The 21056-nt window shown below is 44.6% G+C and overlaps 2 non-coding genes across 2 annotated transcripts; one reads left to right on the plus strand and one right to left on the minus strand.

The window, feature by feature from the left end:
* Positions 1-9764: 9764 nt before the first annotated feature.
* trnas-cga (transfer RNA serine (anticodon CGA)) lies at positions 9765-9846 on the plus strand. Its single transcript has one exon. It is a non-coding gene; the product is annotated as a tRNA-Ser (tRNA).
* A 5276-nt stretch (positions 9847-15122) lies between these two features.
* trnat-agu (transfer RNA threonine (anticodon AGU)) lies at positions 15123-15196 on the minus strand. The gene has a single exon. It is a non-coding gene; the product is annotated as a tRNA-Thr (tRNA).
* Between the last annotated feature and the right edge of the window lie 5860 nt (positions 15197-21056).

The raw sequence follows: 21056 nt of genomic DNA on the forward strand, positions 1-21056 counted from the left end.
GAATTTACAATTAAAAAATTTAGCAGATGACACCTGATTGGCGGGGTGGGTATAATTAATACTGATGAAGACTAAGACAAAATACAAGAAGACAATAATAAACTTGCAGAATGGGGATGTAATTGGCAAAGGAATTTTGAAAAGATGAGTGAGAAGTCGAGCATTTTGGTAACAAGAACAAGGAGGCCACATAATGCATGGATAATAAGTCTAAAAGGGGGTTAGAAGAGCAAAGAGTTCTAGGGGCACAGAAACACAAATCACTAAAAGTAGTGACACATGTTGAAAAGGCCACAAAAAAGCAAACCAAGCACTGGGGTTCATTTCTGGAGCATAGTTGAAAAGCAGAGAAGTTATCTTCAACTTGTATAGAACCTTGATTAGACTGCACGTGGTGTACTGTGAAAAGTTTTGTTCTCCATATTAAAAAAAGGATATAGAGGCACTGGAGAAGGTGCAAAAAAAGGATTCTAATGGATGTCACCATCTTCGTTTTCCCTGTACTTGGTGTCCCAATGGAAGTCGTCCCTGGACTTGGTGTCTCAGTGTAAGTGGTCCCTTAATTTGGTGTCCCAGTGCAAGTGGTCCCTGGACTTGGTGTCTCAGTGTAAGTGGTCCCTTAATTTGGTGTCTCAGTGTAAGTGGTCCCTTAATTTGGTGTCTCAGTGTAAGTGGTCCCTTAATTTGGTGTCTCAGTGTAAGTGGTCCCTGGATTTGGTGTCCCAGTGCAAGTGGCCCCTTAATTTGGTGCCCCAGTGCAAGTGGTCCCCGGATTTGGTGTCCCAGTGTAATTGGTCCCCGGATTTGGTGTCCCAGTGTAATTGGTCCCCGGATTTGGTGTCCCAGTGAAGTGGTCCCTTGATTTCGTGTCCCAGTGTAATTGGTCCCCGGATTTGGTGTCCCAGTGTAATTGGTCCCCGGATTTGGTGTCCCAGTGTCAGTGGTCCCTTGATTTGGTGTCACAGTGTAAGTGATCCCTTGTGTTTTGAGGCATCGCTCGTGGTATTTTTCTCCTCTTTCCACCTTTACAAAAATTGTTACCAGCTTATTAAAGCCATTAACCGGCTCTCGGGTAGGGCATAGAAAAAATGTGACCTCCTAAGTTTCCCTGAGAATGACAGGTCTGAATTCAAGTTTGAGAACATTGAGCAATTGAACCAGATTGGGCGGGGCGGGCCTGGGGTGCGAATTAGTAACGGAAAGGTGGCGGCACCACGGGGGAGGGCCCGAGCACTCGGGTTTCTGTACAATTTATTTAATTATTTTGTTTGTTGCCTCCATGGCGCCAACCTCGATGGGATGGCAATAATTAATTATCTGTTCAGCAATTCCGGCTTGCAATGGCGGGGTATTTCCCCAGAATCCCTCGCGGTTCAGAATGTGCCCTATCAATGACGACAGGAGGCCAGTGCGCAGGGGCAGGACTGGACTGCGATATGAGCATGCGCAGTGCGAGTGGTGGAAACAGTCGAGTCGGAGGCCGGGGAGGAATTGGATCTGTGAGTGGGCGTGGAAATTTCACAAACACCTGGAGGCGGCTTGAGGCCAGAAATAAGAGTAAAATGCCCCGTGTTGGCAATTCGGTTAGAGGCTCGTCCGGCGGCCGCCCCGATCACCAGTGTGATTGGCCGCCATCGTGCGAGAGGAAGTCATGGTGGAATTATGGCGCGTGCGCGGCCATCTTGGTACAGGAGCAGACAGTGGGCGGGGCTTCAGGGTCCCAGTGACCGGAAACAAAGAGTGGGCGGGGCTTCAGGGTCCCAGTGACCGGGAACAAAGAGTGGGCGGGGCTTCAGGGTCCCAGTGATCGGGAACAAAGAGAGGGCGGGGCTTCAGGGTCCCAGTGACCGGGAACAAAGAGTGGGCGGGGCTTCAGGGTCCCAGTGACCGGGAACAAAGAGTGGGCGGGGCTTCAGGGTCCCAGTGACCGGGAACAAAGAGTGGGCGGGGCTTCAGGGTCCCAGTGACCGGGAACAAAGAGTGGGCGGGGCTTCAGGGTCCCAGTGACCGGAAACAAAGAGTGGGCGGGGCTTCAGGGTCCCAGTGACCGGAAACAAAGAGTGGGCGGGGCATCAGGGTCCCAGTGACCAGGAACAAAGAGTGGGCGGGGCATCAGGGTCCCAGTGACCAGGAACAAAGAGTGGGCGGGACTTCAGGGTCCCAGTGACCGGGAACAAAGAGTGGGCGGGGCTTCAGGGTCCCAGTGACCGGGAACAAAGAGTGGGCGGGGCTTCAGGGTCCCAGTGCCTCATTTATTTTATTCTCACTCTGCCCACAGCGGGTGTAGAACTGAACCCAATCAGAGGAGAGGGAGGGAGAAAACTGGGGGTGGAGGGAAGAAATATTGGAGATGGTGGGATGGGTTTGGATTTCAGCACAGGGAGGAGGGAGAGTGTCTGGGACGGGGATTTACAGCTTTGGGGAACAAGAGAGGAAAGAATGTTCCACAGAGAATAGAATTGTCTGTTCTGAATTTCGATCCTGTATTTACAGTGATGACTTTTGTAAACTCCTTTTCCAGGGTACGAGAAGGTGAGGATTTGCAAACATCAGTGTGAGTGGAAAAGCACCGAGACACACACACCCGAGTGAGAGTGTTCCAGTGCACTGACTGTGGAAAGAGCTTTTACCAGTTACACAGCCTGAAAAAACATTGCACCATTCACAGCGGGGAGAAACCGTACACGTGTTCTGTGTGTGGACGAGGCTTCGACTGATCATCCAACCCGGAGAGACACAAAGACACCCGCACCACGGAGAAACCTTGGAAATGTGGGGACTGTGGGAAGGGATTCAATTATCTGTCTGAGCTTGAAACTCATCGACACAGTCACATCGGGGAGAGGCCGTTCACCTGCTCCACACATAACAGGAAAAGCACAGTTTCCGGTCTGGGGTCTGTTACCTGATCTCACCCAGAATGGTACTGAGCCCCACAGAGCAGGAAACGCCCAGGCTCAGTCCCAGGCCTGTGCGGAGTTAGCTGTTCTCAGGGTTGTTGGTTCGAGCCCCACTTTGGGTGGTTTGTGCTTTAATTTTTATGCTGATTTCACAAGCGATCCCCAGTTCGAAATTCCTGTGGCAGAAAGTTGAAGGAGTATTTTGTATAAACTAGATTCAAGGGCAGTATCAAAAATGTCCTCCTTGATTCTGGACCTTCATCTCTCTCCAACCGCTCGCTGCTGCAGATTGAACTTTATTTCATTTCACCCGCAGCTCGGAGTCAGTGCGGATTTGAGGGGCTTTGGGCCGGTCTCTCCCTTCACAGCCCTTCAGAGAGGCTTTGGGCCCGTCTCTCCCTTCACAGCCCATCAGAGAGGCTTTGGGCCCGTCTCTCCGTTCACAGCCCATCAGTGCCGAGAAAAAGACGGAGAATTTTACACACATAATGTGTTCTGTAACTTTTCATAAACACTTCAGTATTTTTCACTCCGCATCCAAAATTTTGAGTTCTCCCCTGGTGTGTCCGCTTTCTGTATTTATAAACACAAGTGTATTTCGTTCCGTGTCCAACACTGTGAGGTCTCCCCTGGTGTATTTGTATTTTGTGTTTATAAAGAGTGTACATTATTGACCGGGTGTTTGTGTGTAGTGGGTTTGAGGGTGAGCTCTGATTCCCACTCCCTGATGGATTGAATGGATGAAAGAATGAATGAGAGAGAGGCGCGATGTGGGAGACGGGATGATGGAAGAATGTGTCCACGAACCTGGTTAAAAGTGGCCAAACACAAGATAATATTAAGATACCATCAGCAGAACATTAACATAACCTGAGCTCCGAGATCTGGTCGGTCCCATTCCCCCGAAGTAAGGAATGAGCGGGAGAGGCAATTCCACCCGGTTTATGTTTTTTTTCCAAAGCAACGCCACACAGTCCAACTTGGGATGGAGCCGAAATAGCTCAGTTGAGAATGCGAAAATTTGAAAGTCCCTCGTTCAATTCCGAATTTCAGCAGAATTTGGTTGTTTTGCTGTCGTTCTTTGGGTCGAATCTCGCATTAATTTACCGTGAAATTTTAACCGGCGTTGGAGGCTTGGGGAAGGAGTCGAGAAGCATCAAGGAAGAGAAATATTGATAGCATCTTTACTTAGCTTTATTTCTTTCTGCATTTTTCTCTGTTTTTTGCCTCTCTCAGCGCCGGCGAACATTTGATTTGAAGCATTATGATTCCTAAAGTGATGCCTTTTCCTCATCTCCGGGCGGCCAGACACGCTCTGTCTGTTTGATACTGCTTGTGACCATTAAAGGGCACAAGCCCCGAGTTAAACGTTTATCAGCAAACCGACAAAGCGATATTACAGCGGGAATATAACTCATTGCTTCATATTGTTAGATACTCAGTGACTCAGATTGCAATGTGTGTCAGTAAATATACCCGGATACTGAGTGACACAGATTGTAATGTTTTTTCAGTAAACATACCTGGATACTGAATGACACGGATTGTAATGTGTGTCAGCAAACATACCCGGATACTGAGTGACACGGATTGTAATGTTTTTCAGCAAACCGACCCAGATGCTGAGTGACACAGGTTGTCATGTTTTTCAGTGAACATTCCTGGATACTGAGTGACACAGATTGTAATGTTTTTCAGTAAACATACCCAGATACTGCGTGACACGGATTGTAATGTGTGTCAGTAAATATACCGGGATACTGAGTGACACAGGTTGTAATGTTTGTCAGTAAACATACCTGGAAAAATGGTTCCGGAAATGGAAAGAAATAGAGAGATAGGAAAAGAGGCAGATAGAAAGAGATGGAGACACAGAAAGGTGAGTGAGAAAAGAAGGATAAATGAAGAATGAAAAGAAAGATGCGTTTCTCCGCCCCAGGGGCAAAGATATATCAAACATTGTAATGAATGCTATTCTAAAAACTATTCCCTCTGACTTTTTGCGTGAATTTCCTTGTTTGCAAAGTCTGGATTTTCAAAGTTACTAAAATAACGTAATGCATTACTGATAACTCGTATGGGGAACGAACCCGTGACCTTGGTGTTATTAGCATCACGCTTTAACCAACTGAGCTAACCGGCCTTTTATTTTTCTTACGGCCATCAGTTTGGGGCACGCGTTGGATTTTCTGTGTTTTACTTCTCACACTGCGTAATACGGTTATTGCACGAACATTGAACACACCACATCCCTTAAACATTGTTACTTGTTTCTGCATAAAACTGGCAAGGGTGTAAATCGAAATTAACAGATAAGGAGCACTTTAATGCGACAAATTTAATTCTGGTAATAATTATGTTCTGAACAGTGAAGGGCCCACCCCTGAAACACTGTCCCGCTGTTGAACCAGTGGGCAGGACCCTGAGGTACTGCGAAAATTGTGTGCTGAGGTTTCCGTAGTGTCGTGCTTGTCATGTTCGCCTTTTACGTGAAAAAGCTCTAGTTTTGAGGAACTTGCTTCGGATAAACCTCCAGGCGTCAACTTGTGCTGAGAGAAGGGACAATTATTGTTCCTTCCTGTTAACTTTAACAACGGCTGTACCAAATTCCAGGTGTCATCAACTATCAACATTTGAAACCAGACCCTTAAAATGCAGTCTGGAAAGTGGAAAATGGTGAAAGTGCATCAGACACAAAGCACAAAAACATATTTAAAGTTTCACTATCCATGTTAGTATTTCCGTGAGTCAGCAGCATAAAGTTATCGGTTACAACAATTATTCACCTTTCACAGAATTTCATTAGTTTCATTAATTAATTTAATAACGTTCATTGGTCACTACAACCACAAGCTTGAGCTCGATGAAATATTAATGTTGTTAACCATGCAATGTGATGTTTTTATCTGGCACAATCATTCAGCGCGTTCGGCTCTTAACCCAAAATTTGGTGGTTCGATGACCCCAAGGGACGATACAATATCCTGGATTTCAATGCGTGTTTTCACTGTAAGAAAATGCACCATAAATGAATTTGATGAAAAGTGACTAATATTGTTGACTTGAAATAGTTAGTGTGCTCCTTGACATTGCACCACATCGGAATCCAAATTGAGATTCGGGGCCAGAAAAGCACATGCATGCACGGAGGCAGAGGGCAAGGCTGAAGTATTAAATGAGTACTTTGTATCTGTCTTCACCAAGGAAGAAGAAGCTGCCAGAGTCAGTAAAAGCGGAGGTCGTGGAGATGCTGGATTGGATAAAAATTGATAAAGAAAAGGTACTAGAAAGGCTGGCTGTACTTAAAGTGTGTAAGTCACACGGTCCGGATCGGATGCATCCTTGGTTGCTGAGGGAAGTCAGGGTGAAAATTTCAGAGTTGCTGGCCATAATCTCCAATCGTCCTTAGATATGGGGGTGGTGCCAGACGACTAGAAAATCTCAAATGTTACTCCCTTTTTAAAAACGTGTGCAAGGATAAACCCAGCAACTACAGGCCAGTCAGTTTAACCTCAGTGGTAGGGAAGCTTTTAGAAACGATAAATACGGGATAAAAATAACAGCCAGTTCTACAAGTGTAGATTAATAAAGGAAAGCCAGCACGAATGTGTTGAAGGCAAATCGTGTTTAACTAACTTGATTGAGTTTTTCGATGAAGTAAAGTGCCACAAAATAGGCTTGTCAGCAAAATTGAAGTCCATGGAAGAAAAGCATGGATACCAAATTGGATAAATGACAGGAAACAGAGAGTCGTGGTGAAGGTATTTTTTTTCGGACTGGAGGAAGGTAGACAGTGTTGTTTTCCATGGGACTGGACTGGGACCACTGCTTTTTGATATATATTAATAACTTGGACTTGTGTGCACAGGAACAATTTCAAAAATTGCAGATAACACAAAACTAGTAAACAGTGAAGAGGATAATAATAGTCTTCAAGAGGACACAGATAATCTAGTGGAATGGGCGGACACATGGCAGATGAAATTTAACGCAGAGAATTGCAAAGTGATATATTTTGGCAGGAAGAATGAGGAGAGGCAATATAAACTAAATAATAAAATTCTAAATGAAGTGCGGGAATAGAGAGTCCTGGGGGCATATGTGACCATATCTTTGAAGGTGGCAGTACAGGCTGAGAACGTGGTCCTGGGCTTTATAAATAGAGGCATAGAGTACAAAATCAAAAAAGTTATGTTGAACATTTATAAAACACTCGTTCGGCTACAACCAGAGTATTGTGTCCAATTCTGGGCCCCGCATTTTTGGAAGGATGTGAAGGCCGTGGAGAGCATGCAGAAAAGATTTACTCGAATGGTTCCAGGGATGAGGGACTTCAGTTATGTGGACAGACTGGAGAAGTTGGGATTGTTCTTAGAGCAGAGTCGGTTGAGAGGAGATTTGATAGAAGTGATCAAAATCATGAAGGGTTTAGAAAAAGTAAATAAAGAGAAGCTGTTCCCATTGGCTGAAGGGTTGAGAACCAGAGGACACAGATTTAAGGTGATTGGCAAAAAAAAAACAAAGGCGAAATGAGTAAAACTTTTTTACGCAGCGAGTGGTTATGATCTGGAACGTGCTGCCTGAAACGGTGGAAGCAGATTCAATCGTGGCTTTCAAAAAGGAATTGGATAACTACTTGAAGGGAAACATTTGCAGGGCCACGTGGAAAGAGCGGGGGAATGAGGCTAACTGGATTCCTCTTACAAAGAGATGGCACGGTCTGGATGGGCCGAATTGACTTCCTTCTGTGCTGTAACCATTCTATGATTCGATGATTGGATGGACAGAGCGGTCTAATAGGATAGGCGATCGGTTGTGGGGAGCAGGGAAACTTTCGACTGGTTGCACGGCTGTGTTACTGACGGCTCGTTGGTCTCGGATTATGGTTTTCACTTTGGGCGTTTCACTAATTGATATGTGAGAGGTCCGGGGTTCAAATTCCTGGACGAGCCCTCCTGTGTCACTATTTTCAGTGGAAATTCATTCATTTCTTTTTCACATCTTTTCAGCGTTGCAGAATACAGGATTGACTTAATTCCAGAGCATGTTTGACGTTTCGTGGCTCGAATGCAGAGGATTTGTCGACGCAACACCACATAGGGAAAGGAAAATGTCTCAACGTGGTGTGCAGATTGAAGCTGAATGTGAATCTATCTCTTTTCAGGGGTGCAGAAAGAAAATGCTCCTTCATCGGCCGGGAATCAATCCCCGTCTCCTAGGGTGGCAGGTGAGAATTCTACCAGTGAAACAGCAACGTCCGGACGGTCGCGGCTGCATGTGTCCAGTTGGAAACCTGTCTGAAAGAACATATAGTCTCACAAATCTCCTGTGAGTACCCTGTTCATTCTGATTTACAGCCGTGCATCAAAGGCGCTCGCAGCTGCGGTAGTCGCGTGGTTCAGACGTTAGATCTGAAACCCAATGGGGTATTCCGGCAGAAGTTGGAATCGTGCTATCGGCGCTATTGTGTAAAGTTTTGTTCAATGCTCAAATAAATATGAACTGGAGATAACGGGCTGCAATTCCTTCCCTCAGAGAGATACTCCACCGCGGCAGATCATTTTAACTGGGAGCCCAGTGGTCACTTGCAAAATATCAAGATACGTGAAGGGAACTTCACAATATTCCACAACTGTCCAAAACTGGGCACCGCACTTTATAAAGGATGTGAAGGCGTCAGACAGGGTGCAGAAATATTTACTGGAATGGTTCCAGGGATGAGGTCTTCAGTTACGTGGGTAGACTGGAGAAGCTGGAGTTGTTCCCTTCGAGCAGAGAAAGTTGAGTGGAGATTTGATAGAAGTGTTCAAATCATGACGGGTTTAGATAAAGTAAATAAAAAAAAACTGCTCCCGTTGGCGGAAGGGTCGAGAACCAGAGGACGCAGATTTACGGTGGTTGACAAAAGAACCAAAGGCGAGAAAAGGAAAAACTTCTTAAACTCGCGAGTGGATATAATCTGGAATGCATCGCCTGAAAGGGTGGTGGAAGCAGATTTAATCCTTGTTTCTAAGAGGAATTGGATAAGTATTTGAAGGGAAAATATTTGCAGGTATACGTGGAAAGAACGGGTAATGGGACGATCTGGATTGCACTGAAAGAGAGCTGGCACAGGCTCGATGGGCCGAATGGCCTCCTTCTGTGCAGTGACGATTCTATGATTCTATATCTCCCAATCTCCATCGTAAATGCTGCTAACTTGACGTTAGGTTTTTTCGATACTTTTATCTCTCTATCTCTCTCTGTCTCTGTCTCTCTGTGTTTCCCCCTGATGGACTTCTCAGGCAGCCTTGAACGGCCAAAGCTGATCGAAGCTGCGACACCAGCAGAGAACGGTAAAGATCGAAAGACTGAGACGGGAGGAAAACTAAAAATCCAACCCAGATGATGAACTCGCAGATAATATCTACACATTAATGTCTCTTCGTCCTCATAGTGAAAACATCAGTAATTTTATTCCAGTATAAAAAGAAAGAAAGTCTTGTCTTTATAAAGCGCTTTTCAAGACCTCAAGACCTCCCAAAGCGCTATACAGCCAATGAGGTATTTTTGAAGTGTCGTCAATGTTATACTTGTGGTCGAGTGGATAATCTGCGGATGCCGAGGGAGACAACAATGTAACTTTCGAGAAATTAATTCTGAAAAGTCTCACTTGGCATGACAAGTCGCACATTCAAAACGAATGTGGTAAAGAGAGGTTAATATTGTTGATATGAAATAGTTAGTGAACAACTTCACATTGCTGTACATCGGAATAGAAAAAGTGATTGGATGGATCGCAGGATGGCCGATCGGCGATGGGTTGCACCGAATTCTGCACTGGTTGCACCCTTTTGGTAGCAGTAGCTGTTCTGTTTTTGTATAGCTGCGATGGCCGAGTGGTTAAGGCGTTAGACTCGAAATCTAATGGGGTTTTCCTGCGCAGGTTCGAATCCTGCTCGCAGCGCTATTTCTTATAGATTTGTTCAATGATCAAACAAATCAGGACTGGAGTTGACGCACCGTGTTCCCTCCCTCAGAGAGATGATCCAGCGTGGCAAATGCTTTTAATTCGGAGCCAATGGTCTCTTGCAGAGTTGCACGGCACGTGAAATAATCTCTACCAAGCTCCATCTTAAATTCTGCTCGTTCGCAAAGCTTGATATTTATCCGATTTGTTTCTATACTTTAATCTCTCCCTGTCCCTGTCTCTTGACTCTCTGAATTTTCCCCTGATGGACTTCTCAGGTTTTCTTGAACGGCCAAGGATGATCGAACCTGCAACACCAGCAGAGAAGGGTAAAGATGGAAAGACTGAGACGGGGGGAGAAGCAAAGGTGCAACCCAGTTGATGTATTCGGAGCTATTGTCCACACATTTATGTCTCTTCGACCTCACAGTGAAAAAAATCAGCAATTTGAGTACAGTGCACTTATGGTAGAGTGTTTAAATGCGAGTGTTGAGACATACAACAATCGAACCGTTGCCATGGTGATGATCGAATCTAAACACTAGACCACAAAGAAACGCTGAAAATTCTTTGGTGCGAACAAGCAGCCCAACGCGGCCTTTCCCACTTGCCTCTTTGTAATTCAGGTCATTATCGTGCGAGACAAGCTGCTCGCAAAAAAATGGCATTTTCTGTTCAAACTACTATCGCGACAGAAGGTGATGTTCAGGCAATGACAGCACCAAGTGCAACTAGGCATGCACATGAAATGGAAAGTGAGGTAAAATACTCCCACAAGCTGCTGATGGACATGTTTCCATTTCCAAAATTCACGAACCTGAATGCAGCTCCTGGGAAAACTGCAAGGCCACGCAGGTCCATCATGAATCATTTGAAGCAACTGGCAGTTTAAAGTGGCATCTCCTCCTGCTTCTGTCGGGGGTGAAGGAGAGACACCGTCGTTATAAAAGTACAGTTTGATTTTGTACAGAACTGTACAGAGAAGGAGCACATATACTGGGGCTGTGAGATATTCTATATTATTCATATTTAACCACAAGAATATCCGCAATCAGAAGCTGAAAAGAAGGGAGAGATAAGAGGCCGGAAAATAAACACAGAGCTGAATGAATCACGCAAGAGTGAAAGAAAAGTAAATCTTACCAGTTCTGCTGTGTTCCGTGCGCAATCTTGGGCGCTCCCCGATGGACTGATGGTGAGAATTTAATGCTCCCACCAACGCATGAGTTCGATTCCAAGTCAGCGAATTAACTTTAGCAAAAGTTATTAAATTAATTACATGAAACTAATTAAACCCTGTTGGTAGATGAATGACTGTTTTATTCACCATTAATCAAACGATAACTTTCTATTTCATACTGAAGGAGATGTTGACGTGGTGACCGAGAGACAGTCAAAACTTTAATCAGATTTTTATGCTTTGCAGATGATCAAATTTCATCATTTTACAGACTGTATCTTAAGGGTATGATTAAAAGCTCAGTGCAGCTGTTGTTAAATTTAAAATGAATAGGCAATTGTCGCCGTTGATCACAGGAACGCCCAAACCGGTTCTACGATCAAGATGAAAGTAACGCAACGAGCAACATCTGATACAAAAATCCCCACCGTTTTGCTTTTCCAACATAAAAGGTGTGACATTTATTCTCTGAACATAGGAACAGTCTGGTCTCGCTCACGACAGAAATCTCCATGTCACAGCGAACCAGCTCTCCTGCAGCAAGTGCGGCCTCCCTTCTGGCCTTTCCTGGGCTTGTCTGCCAAGGAGAATTGTGATTTTCTTGCTTCCAAAACATACATTGAAACCCTGGAACTTTGAGGCGAAGAATCCTGAGGAAAAATCAAATAAGAGCTCGAACCATCAAACTTCCGTGCAAACCGACAGCACCAACCAGACAGGTGAAGAGGTCACCTGCTAAACCAATAATTAATTGGGCTAAACTTTGAGTTTGCAGCGACCAATATAACAACTGTCTACAGTCAGTCCAAAATGAATGGTTGAAGCTTGTAGGAATGAAAATCCAAACAGCCGGTCTTCACTCTTAAACCAGCAACTATGAAGAAAAACATGCCGGAGAAATACTCGCTTTCAGTGCGGTGACACTGGGCCAGAGTAAAGCTCAGTTAATATGATTGGTGAGTGGCTGGAGGGTGGATTTCGAACTCCTGACCGATTGCACTGTGCATTTTCCAGATCTGCTTGGAGCACCAATCCCTTCAATTCATCACTTACAATTCGATTCTCGGTTTCTTTTGGCTGACGCTTGGTGAAATTTTACAAATTGGAAGCGATCAGTGTCAAAGCTCACCACGTCACCGACATGCTCGCAGATACAAAGCGGCAACACTCTGCTTCAGCAAGATGAAAGCCGAGAGCGATTTCACGGTCAAATATAATGGCTAACAAAACTTATTCAAAGAAAGTGCAGGTCGTTGAGTTGCCTTTAAATTCCTGATTGTTCGCATTGAACTTCTTCACATTGCGTTTGAGAGCCACGTGGGGCGATTTGGGGACTTCATTTCATTTTATGCAGAAGTTTCAAATGCAGTTCAAGGTCAAAGGTCCTGGGAACACTGTTGTTCACAATTTACCGGTGCTGGGACCACTGTTGTTCGCAATTTATCGGTGTTGGGACCACTGTTGTTTACAATTTACCGGTGCTGCGACCATTGTTGTTCGCAATTTATCGGTTCTCGGATCACTGTTGTTCACAATTTACCAGTGCTGGGACCATTGTTGTTCACAATTTATCGGTGCTGGGACCACTGTTGTTCACAATTTGTCGGTGCTGCGACCATTGTTGTTCACAATTTATCGATGCTGGGACCACTTTTGTTCACAATTTGTCGGTGCTGCGACCATTGTTGTTCACAATTTATCGGTGCTGGGACCACTGTTGTTCACAATTTGTCGGTGCTGCGACCATTGTTGTTCACAATTTATCGGTTCTGGGATCACTGTTGTTCACAATTTGTCGGTGCTGCGACCATTGTTGTTCACAATTTATCGGTGCTGGGACCATTGTTGTTCACAATTTATCGGTGCTGGGATTACTGTTGTTCACAATTTATCAGTGCTGGGTTTGAGAATGCATACGGGGCGCCCTTTTAATAAAAATGCATATGGGGTAAGCTTTTAGTGGTTTATAGTGAGATACCTCCATAGCGAAGTAGCAGTGTGGTGAACCAATGGTTAATATAAGTAGCCCATTTTGCTAGCTAGAATTAGAAACAATGAGCTTCTTCTTTGACCACCTGTTTACGTTATTGATTTTCTTTATGTATAAGCCTGCCTTGTGTTAATCAAGCAAAGAGATATGATAAAGTTGAATTCTAGTATAAGGAGTTGTCATGCAGCTGCATTAATGAATGGATCTCCCTTTGCAGGCAAGGTCAAAACACATCCCAAGCCAGAGATAAGGTAGCCTCCCTTTTCCTTGGCATACGCATGAACAAGTATTACCTGTGAGTGGTCGGTCATTATGTCAGTTAGCATGGCTTGCCAAGACTCAGCTTATGATTGGTTTTAACCCCTTGCTACTCATGTCCCTCCCCACTCTGAAAATGTATAATTGTGTGGATCTGCCTATGTAATTTTGCCTGCTCTATGAGATTGACCAGACTCTGTCAAGAGTTGAAATCAATTCTATCGATAAGGTCAGCTGCAGCTAATAAATTGTGTTAAACTTTCAAGTTTTATTCTCATCAGTTATTGCTGAACCAGACTAAGGGTAAAGAAATCCGGTATCGTCAGGTTCACGGTTGTTCACAATTTATCGGTGCTGGGTTCACAGTTGTTCACAATTTATCGGTGCTGGGACCACTGTTGTTCTCAATTTGTCGGTGCTGGGTCCACTGTTGTTCTCAATTTGTCGGTGCTGGGACCACTGTTGTTCACAATTTATCGGTGGTGGGACAACTGTTGTTCACAATTTATCGGTGGTGGGACAACTGTTGTTCACAATTTATCGGTGATGGGACCACTGTTGTTCACAACTTACATTGATGATTTAGTCATCGGAATCGGAAATACAATTTCAAAATTGACAGTCAGCACATAATTGGCAGCTGTAGTTAATACAAAGGAAAAATGCGAAAAATACAGGAAGACGTCAGTAAACTTGCAAAATGGGCGTGTAAATGGCAAATTAGTTTCAATATTTATTGTGTATTCCCTTGCCTTGTTTGCCCTCCCTAAATGCATTACCTCATTCTCCAGATTGAATTGCATTTGCCACTATTCTATCCACCTGTCCAGTCCACTGATATCTTACTGCAGTCCTCAGCTTCCCTCCTCACCATCAACCACACGACCAATTTTTGCATCTTCTGCAAAATTGTTAATAATACCCCGTACATTTAAATCCAAATCAATGATCTGTGCTACGAAAAGCAGCGACCTAGTACGGATCCCTGCGGAACCCCACTCGAGACAGCCTTGCAGTCACAAAAACACCCGTCGACCATTGCTTCCTGCCACTCGGTCAATTTTGGATCAACTTGACAATTTCCCTTGGATCCAATGGGCTTTTACACTTTTGACCAATCTGCCATGTAGGACTTTGTCAAAAGCCTCGCGAAAATCTATGTAGACTACAAAAATCGCACTACCCTCATCCACCTTCCTTGATACCTCCAAAAAAATTCAATTCAAACGACCTTCCCTTAACAAATCCATGCTGACTGCCCTTCATTAATCCGTCCCTTTCTAAATGAAGATTAATACTTTCCCCCAGAATTGTGCTCAATACCGAGGTTAGGCTGACTGGCCTGCAATAATTCGATCTCTTCCTTTCTCCCTTTTTAAACAACGGTACAACTTCAGCAGTCCTCCAATCCTCCGGCATCACACCTGCAGCCACGGAGGATTGGAAAATGATGGTCAGAGCCTCCGATATTTCCTTCCTTGCTTCTGTTAACAGCCTGGGATGTATTTCATCCGGGCCTGGCGATTCAGGTGGAGTGATTTGGGCACTTCCTTTCCCTCTTTGCAAACGTTTGCACCGCAGGTCAAGATCACAAGTCTTGATCCAAATTAGGACGACTTCCGTGTTTGAACCTCAAATCGCGAAATATACCCCGACCCCAACGAGCCCAGAAACAAGAACGTGTCTTTAAATTAACGTGTTACAGCACATTCCATGAGAGGTCTGTCTGTTCAATGAAAGGGCGTTTTTGAACAGTCATTCGGTTTTCCGTTTCCTCCTGAACAAATACCACAGTGTCATTTTGTCACTCAATTCCACAAATTAGGTAAAACAACCAACTGCACAAGGCACTGCTGGGAGTTGAACCCAGGATCTTCTGTTTACTAGACAGACGCTTTCACCAACTAAGCCACAGCGCCAATTGATGACACTTTGTCTCCACCTACTCTCATTAATATCTATCAGCGACACTTCACTGTTGGGGGTTCAGGCCGTTTTTTCTCTGTCCATTTCGCTTGTCAGTTCACCTGTGCATTCCGACACTGACTGGATTTCTCGCTGTGTTTATCTTTGTGTATCCATCAGTGCGTTGATACACGGATGATTATGTGTGATTGTATTTGTTACATTAAATAAATTCGGGGATAAGACAATTCTCGCTCTGACATTGGAGAACTCTTGAGCCGAACTTTACAGCGAAGTGTTGTTTATTGTGGTGCTGAAACTAAAAAAAGCGTAAGAGGAGCAAAAAGGGAAAAGGAGAAAAACGTGTGAGGGAAAATGAGGACAACTCTCAAGGTTTTTCCAAATATATTAAGAGAACGAAGGGAGGCTTGGAGTAATGTGGGCCGCTTGAAGACAGATGGAGGTGATATTGCAATTGAAAATCAGGAAATGGCAGAGTTGCTAAATTTTTACTTTGCATCGGTCGTCACAGAAATGGATGAGGCTAACATACCAGAGACACGAGGAAAACTGTTAATAAATCAAGGGGTTTCGTTTTAGTAAAATAATGGCAATGGAGAAAATAATTAGGCTAAAGATAGACAAATCTCCACGACCTGTTGTTTACCATCCCAGGGATTAAAAGGAACAGGTGAGGAAATTGTACATGCTTTAGTCATGATCGATCAAAACTCTCTTGATTTAAGAATTGTTATTTAATGAAGCGCATCTTGATTGGAGGCTTCTGTTTGAGAAAGATCTCGAAGTGATAATTGAGAGACCGAAAATAAAGCTGTTTGGCAGGACCGCTGATGCTGTCGGTTGTTCGCTGCTCGCGTGTTGCACAATTATTGAGCGTGCGTGACTTATTTATAGCAGTATGGGCTCCAGAAATGACCAGGTTGTGAGTTCGAGCGTCTTCTAAAACAATCAAACCTTTTCCTCCGAACATTTTGACTGGAGTTCAAGGTACAACTGGTATGTTCAATAACGCATCTACTTCTTAGTGTTCCCATGTGGGCTCTTGGGTTCCTCTGGCCTACCGTCTTGCAATAGCAGGTGCCAGTTTACTTGTTCATAGGGGGAGAGGGGACTTTTAGCGGCAGCTCATATGGCAAAGGGGCCGGTACGAGAACTTTAAATCTAAAGAACCAAACAAACAATTCTTCTTTTCGTTAAGCCGATATTCATCGGTTGGAAGTTTCGTGTTGGCAACATTTTGAAGGGAAATATGCTGCCTGGTATCACTCTGTAACGGGAGAAATTATTCAGCTTACAGATGTTAATAGGCTGAAAGGTCGAGAGGCCTTTTCCAGCTCCCGTGTGGGACAAGTTCAGCTTTTGTGCCGCTGGGTAAAGTGTTATTTTAATTGGTGCTAACGAATGACAAGACATTTGGCACAAACAAGAAGAATTGTAAACTCACGAGTTCACTTTTGTGCCGCTGGGTAAAGTGTTCAACAGGAACAAGGATTCTCCTCAACACGTTGCTGAGAATTTTATAAAACGGACCTCACCCTTGCTCGCCGGCTGCAGGGATGATTCAGAGGCCTCCCATGAATATGCACGATGGGAGCTTATGTAGTATCGAGCCTGGGTAGCTCAGTCGGTAGAGTATCAGACTTTTAAAGTGGGCAGTGAGCTGAAGGTCCAGCGTTTAACTCCCTGTCCAGGCTCCAAATTTCGGAATAGCTGGCAAGCTGTGACTTTGCAGCGAGACCTGCGATGTGTTGTCAAAGTTTCGGAAGTATCCTTTTTCCCAGTGTGGGCAGTAATGTGTTGTCTGAAGCGGTTCCCCATCAGGAATTCTAGTTCACTGTATTAATTTCGCAACACTCATTAAACTCTGTAAAAAAGACGAATGCTTGTTCAAATCGCCATTAATCAACCAGTAACTTTCTGTTTCCGGCTGAATGAAATGCTAACTTTTTTATGCTCTCATTCACCAGGCCGAAATTAGGGAGTTCAGAGGGGAAGAGAAAAGGGAAATGAGAGGCAAATAGAAATATGACTATGGACTGACGGCCAACATAAAAGGGAATCCAAAAGACTTCTGCAGGCATGTAAACAGTAAACGGGTAGTAAGCGGAGGCGAGAGGCGGATTCGGCCCGATCAAGGAGATCTGCTCATGGAGGCAGAGGGGATGGCCGAGGTACCAAATGAGTACTTTGCATCTGTCTTTACCAAGGAAGAAGATGCTGCCAGAGTCTCAGCAAAGGAACTTATAGTTGAGATACTGGATGGTCTAAAAATTGATAAAGAAGAGGCACTTGAACGGCTGGCTGTACTTAAAGTAGGTAAATCACCTGTTCCGGATGGGATGCATGCGAGGTTGCTGAGGGAAGTAAGGGTGGAAATTGCAGAGGTACTGGCCATAATCTATCAACATCCTTAGATATGTGGGTGGTGCCAGAGGACTGGAGAATTGCAAAGGTTACACCCTTGTTCAGAAATGGGTGCACGGATAAACCCAGCGAATATAGGCCAGTCAGTTTAACCTCAGTGGTGGGGAAACTTTTAGAAACGATAATCCGGGACAGAATTAACAGTCACTTGGTCGAGGGTGAATTGATTAGGGAAAGCCAGCACGGATTTGTTAAATACAAATCGTGCTTAACTAACCTGTAAGAGTTTTTGATGAGGTAACAGAGAGGATAGATGAAGGCAATTCAGTTGATGCGGTGTATATAGACTTTCAAAAGGTGTTTGAATAAGTGCTGCATGGCAGGCTTATCATCAAGAAAGGGACAGGAAACAGAGATTACTGGGGAACGGTTCATTTTCGAACTGGAGAGAGTTGTAAAGTGGTGTTCCCCAGGGATCAGTGCTCGGACCACTGCTTTTCTTGATATATATCAATGACTTGGACTTGAGTGCACAGGGCACAATTTCAAAATTTGCAGATGAAACAAACCTTGGAAGGGTAGTAAACAGTGTTATGGACAGTGATAGACTTCAAATGACATAGACAGGCTGGTGGCATGGGCGGAGACGTGGCAGATGAAATTTAACGCTGAAAAATGCGAAGTGATACATTTCGGTTGGAAGAACGAGGAGAGGCAATATAAACTCCAGGGCACAAATGTGAAAGCGATCCAGGAACAAAGAGAGGTTCATGTGTACAAATAGTTGAATGTGGCAGGGCAGGTTGAGAAAGCGGTTAAAAAGCATTCGGGGTCCTGGGCTTTATAAATAGATGTTTCGAGTGCAAAAGTTTCGAAGTCAGGATGAAACATTATAACACACTGGTTCGAACACAACTGAAGTATTGTGTCCGGTTCGGGACACCGCACTTCAGGAAAGATGTGAAGGCCTTGGAGGGGGAGCAGAAAAAAATTACCAGCATAATTGCAGGGATGAGGGACTTTCGTTACGTGGTTAGACTGGAGAATCTGAGGTTGTTCTCCTCGGAAAAGAGACGGTTTTGTAGAGATTTGATAGAGGTATTCAAAATCATGAAGGATCTCGACGTAGAAGATGGAGAGAAACTGTTCCCATTGGCGGAAGGGTCAAGAACTAGAGGACATCGGTTTCAAGTGATTGGCAAAATAACCAAAGGTGACATGAGGAAAAGCTTTTTCACACAGCAAGAGGCTCGGATCTGGAATGCACTGCCCGAGGGTGTGATGGAGGCAGATTCAATCATGGCCTTCAAAAGGGAACTGGATAAGTACTTGAAAGGAAAAAAAATGCAGGGCTTCGGGGAAAGGCGGGGGAGTGTTTCTAGCTGGATTGCTCTTGCAGAGAGCTAGCACGGACTCGATGGTTATAGAATCATAGAATCATAGAAGTTAGAACATGGAAACAGGCCCTTCGGCCCAACATGTCCATGTCGCCCAGTTTATACCACTAAGCTAGTCCCAATTGCCTGCACTTGGCCCATATCCCTCCATACCCATCTTACCCATGTAACTGTCTAAATGCTTTTTAAAAGACAAAATTGTACCCGCCTCTACTACTGCCTCTGGCAGCTCGTTCCAGACACTCACCACCCTTTGAGTGGAAATATTGCCCCTCTGGACCCTTTTGTATCTCTCCCCTCTCACCTTAAATCTATGCCCCCTCGTTATAGACTCCCCTACCTTTGGGAAAAGATTTTGACTATCGACCTTATCTATGCCCCTCATTATTTTATAGACTTCGATAAGATCACCCCTTAACCTCCTGCTCTCCAGGGAAAAAAGTCCCAGTCTGTCTAACCTCTCCCTGTAAGTCAAACCATCAAGTCCCGGTAGCATCCTAGTAAATCTTTTCTGCACTCTTTCTAGTTTAATAATATCCTTTCTATAATAGGGTGACCAGAACTGTACACAGTACTCCAAGTGTGGCCTCACCAATGCCCTGTACAACTTCAACAAGACATCCCAACTCCTGCATTCAATGTTCTGACCAATGAAACCAAGCATGCTGAATGCCTTCTTCACTACCCTATCCACCTGTGACTCCACTTTCAAGGAGCTATGAATCTGTACTCCCAGATCTCTTTGTTCTATAACTCTCCCCAACGCCCTACCATTAACGGAGTAGGTCCTGGCCCGATTCGATCTACCAAAATGCATCACCTCACATTTATCTAAATTAAACTCCATCTGCCATTCATCGGCCCACTGACCCAATTTATCAAGATCCCGTTGCAATCCTAGATAACCTTCTTCACTGTCCACAATGCCACCAATCTTGGTGTCATCTGCAAACTTACTAACCATGCCTCCTAAATTCTCATCCAAATCATTAATATAAATAACAAATAACAGCGGACCCAGCACCGATCCCTGAGGCACACCGCTGGACACAGGCATCCAGTTTGAAAAACAACCCTCTACAACCACCCTCTGTCTTCTGTCGTCAAGCCAATTTTGTATCCAATTGGCTACCTCACCTTGGATCCCATGAGATTTAACCTTATGTAACAACCTACCATGCGGTACCTTGTCAAATGCTTTGCTGAAGTCCATGTCGACCACGTCTACTGCACAGCCCTCATCTATCTTCTTGGTTACCCCTTCAAAAAACTCAATCAAATTCGTGAGACATGATTTTCCTCTCACAAAACCATGCTGACTGTTCCTAATTAGTCCCTGCCTCTCCAAATGCCTGTCGATCCTGTCCCTCAGAATACCCTCTAACAACTTACCCACTACAGATGTCAGGCTCACTGGTCTGCAGTTCCCAGGCTTTTCCCTGCCGCCCTTCTTAAACAAAGGCACAACATTTGCTACCCTCCAATCTTCAGGCACCTCACCTGTAGCTGTCGATGATTCAAATATCTCTGCTAGGGGACCCGCAATTTCCTCCCTAACCTCCCATAACGTCCTGGGATACATTTCATCAGGTCCCGGAGATTTATCTACCTTGATGCGCGTTAAGACTTCCAGCACCTCCCTCTCTGTAATATGTACACTCCTCAAGACATCACTATTTATTTCCCCAAGTTCCCTAACATCCATGCCTTTCTCAACCGTAAATACCGATGTGAAATATTCATTCAGGATCTCACCCATCTCTTGTGGTTCCGCACATAGATGACCTTGTTGATCCTTAAAAGGCCCTACTCTCTCCCTAGTTACCCTTTTGCCCTTTATGTATTTGTAGAAGCTCTTTGGATTCACCTTTGCCTGATCTGCCAAAGCAATCTCATATCCCCTTTTTGCCCTCCTGATTTCTCTCTTAACTCTACTCCGGCAATCTCTATACTCTTCAAGGGATCCACTTGATCCCAGCTGCCTATGCATGTCATATGCCTCCTTCTTCTTTTTGACTAGTGCCTCAATCTCCCGAGTCATCCAAGGTTCCCTACTTCTACCAGCCTTGCCCTTCACTTTATAAGGAATGTG

This window comes from Heptranchias perlo, chromosome 20 (assembly GCF_035084215.1).
Source record: "Heptranchias perlo isolate sHepPer1 chromosome 20, sHepPer1.hap1, whole genome shotgun sequence".
Taxonomy (NCBI): Eukaryota; Metazoa; Chordata; class Chondrichthyes; order Hexanchiformes; family Hexanchidae; genus Heptranchias; species Heptranchias perlo.